General features: G+C 40.1%; 1 pseudogene; it reads right to left on the bottom strand.

Moving 5' to 3' along the window:
• Window positions 1-328: 328 nt before the first annotated feature.
• Window positions 329-841, bottom strand: LOC102471846 (DNA repair protein RAD51 homolog 1 pseudogene; annotated as a pseudogene).
• Window positions 842-3,059: the final 2,218 nt, after the last annotated feature.

Below are 3,059 nucleotides of genomic sequence, written 5' to 3'. Positions count from 1 at the left end.
AGACACACTATTGTCCACTACGCAGCTTAGTTAGGCCTGAGTCAATCCCCAGGCACTAATCAAAGGTGTTCCATAATTCTCTTCCAAAAACCAGAGAAATAACATAAAGATTAATACTCTCCAGAAGGAATACACTTTTCAGATTAATTTATGAAATAATAATCTACCACCTGTTTACATCTTCAGAGAAGCTGACACAATTCCTGTTTTACTGGAAGTTTCTTCCTATCAGTCATAACAGAAAAAGGCCTGTGAATACTGTTCAGGAAGCTGTCCTCTCCTTTAGGCCACAGCACGTAGGTTTTACACAGGTGAAAAACCCAGTGACTCAGTCTTTGGCATCTCCCACTCCATTCACATTGATAGGAAACATAGCTGCGACTTCAGGAAGTCAAGGAGAGTCATAGATGTTTACGGATTTCTGTTTTCCCCCTTCCTTTTCTCAGCCTAGTCATTGATGTGTGGGTGATGAGTCTTCCAATAGGTTTTGGGATCTGCAGCAAGTATGGCCACACCATCCACGTGGGCTACCATCTGGGTGGTGACTATTACTGCTACACCAAACTCATCAGCTAGTCCCAGAAGCAACTGCAAAATCCTGGCAAAGTGCTCTCCTCCACCATGTATTCTGTTCTATATAAGGTAATGGCACTGTCTAAAATAAATAGTACATATCTAGATTCTATCATCATGCCTAATGCTTGATAAAGGAGCTGGGTCCAATAGTCTGTGCTGAATCCTCGAGCTATACTACATTATCCAGGACATTACTGCCAGAGAGACTATTTCTCTCAGCCTCTGCTAGCAGCTGTCCTGTCAACATATATGCCTTTCCCTTCATCTCCACCCCAGTCAATAAGAAGCAGAATTTTATGAGTTTTGGTTTCACTTATTTCCCTAATACTTATTAGCTCCTTCTTCAGTGCATAAACAATAGCCTCTACAGGGATGGAATCTGGCCTCTTCCAGTTTTTTCTTATCATTGGCATTTATGCCACATTGTTCTCACCATGAAATAGGTTATGGACCAAAGCTTTCCTCTTCCACTTAAGTATCTGCACTTGCTTCAAGTTGCACCTTCATAGCACTACTGACATGCCCCTTCACTTTCTTCAGGGCTGGGTCTCTGCCTATAGCCCACACACCATGTCTGGTAGCCTTCAGAAATTCCACCAAACCCTCACAGGCCACAGTCATGTTGGCATCCACAGGATGTCTCCACACCCTTCGTGGACCTGCCTTCTAGGTGCTTTCATCGTTGCTGGTGTGCCTAATTCCAAATTACACCCAAGGAACCTGAACCTGTATGATATTAGAAATTGTTCTTGGAACCAGCAGTTAGCTAATGGCTATGTCGTTGGACTCCCATGTAGTCAACCGTGGTCTGAGTCCTGTACCCAGTGGCTTAAACTCATGCCAGGCACGTGTGCTTTTGTGCTCAAGATCCCAAGAAGAGAATGGAGAAGAAGGGATTGCAGCATGGCCATCCCCCCATGGGGGTTGATTTCTTGCTTTCTGTCTCTCTGTCTCTGGCTTTCTGGGGAGCGCACAAGCCCTATGGCAAAAACCTCTTCAAAAAAAGAAAAAAAAAAGAAATTTTTCTCTGTCCCTTTCCCCCAGAGACTAATCCAAACTTTGAGAGCTGCTGCACCATTCCTCTTCATCTGATTTTAAGAGGACATACAGAAAATACATTTTGTTGTATATACAGCAGGAAGAAATCTCAGTGAGCCTACGTATAATTTGGTGTTACTGCTAATGAGAGGAGATATAGTCCTACTCATCTCTTACCACAATTTGAGTTGTGACTTTAGACATGTCCTCATATACTCACTGAGAAAAGCAAGGTTGTATCAATCCCAGAGGATTAATTGCAAACATATCTTTGATCTTCCAACTTTCCCCAATCCTTACTAATTTTAAACACACAAGGGAATCTCCTTTTTTTCTATTCACATATATCTACCACATACTTAATTTCATTTAGGGGTAATTTTTTGAGAATGAAGATGTTACATTCCTTATACACACCAAGCAAGACAAGTTTAAAATATTTTTTAAAACTGCCAGCGGGCAAGGGACAGAGAGAAAGAAAAGTAGAAAGCACCCCACTGAGGTGTGATCATGCCATAATTTCTTTTCCTCTATTCTTCCATCCTGTCAGTATTCTTGGCACATATGCATATATGTCTAGCATGTTTATGTTTTTCAAGCTGGAAAGGCTGAATTCAAACAACATCATCAATCAGATGGGATCTTGCTCCTCTATTAGGTTAGGCAGGCTGGCACAATTTATGATTTCTATTACTAATAAAACTATCCCTCATGATGGTATAGATAGCAGATGGAACCTGAAGGGGATATAATCATTAAGTACTTTTGTTAACACACAGTGCAATCTCTTGACATACACAAAAACAGTCTTTTGACAAGGGATTGTTTACTGGGGTGCAGTGATTCTTATTCAATTTGGTGATGTTCTCATAAGGATAACTCACACTGTGCTACAAAACCCACGCAATGATTTTTCTAATGCTACATGAGTGGGGGCACTATCAATATACACCTGATATACCCAAGTACATTCCTACAATGATGCATAAGAAAGTTTCCTAGGACTCCTTCCCAAAGGTTATATGGCTAAAACTTCCAAGCAGTCAATTTTCCCCCTCAATTCCAATAATTTACAACTTCAAAGCTATAAGCTCTGAAATCTTATCTAATTTGGTGATGTTCTCATAAGGATAACTCACATTAAATTACAGAGCTCCATAGTCACCAAAATATAATTAATATTTTGCAGAAAAGACTTACTTTATTATAAATCAGGTACATTTAGAATTCACTCTCCCACCTTTGTCTATTTAAAGTTTGTTAGTACTGTGACTAATCCAAAACACATTTCAGCTAGTTTTCTATCAAATAACAGGCATTCTTACCTCTGAGAAAGAGACACTTGAATGTTATAACATGGCAAGAGGGGTCTATCTGAAAATTCAAATTCAAGCACATTACTGTAAGTCTCATCATTATCATTCTCATGCTCTGGTCCTGGAGGA

Source organism: Tupaia chinensis, unplaced genomic scaffold (assembly GCF_000334495.1).
Source record: "Tupaia chinensis unplaced genomic scaffold, TupChi_1.0 Scaffold000337_1, whole genome shotgun sequence".
NCBI classification, from domain to species: domain Eukaryota; kingdom Metazoa; phylum Chordata; class Mammalia; order Scandentia; family Tupaiidae; genus Tupaia; species Tupaia belangeri.
This window is presented reverse-complemented; position numbering and strand designations above follow the sequence as displayed.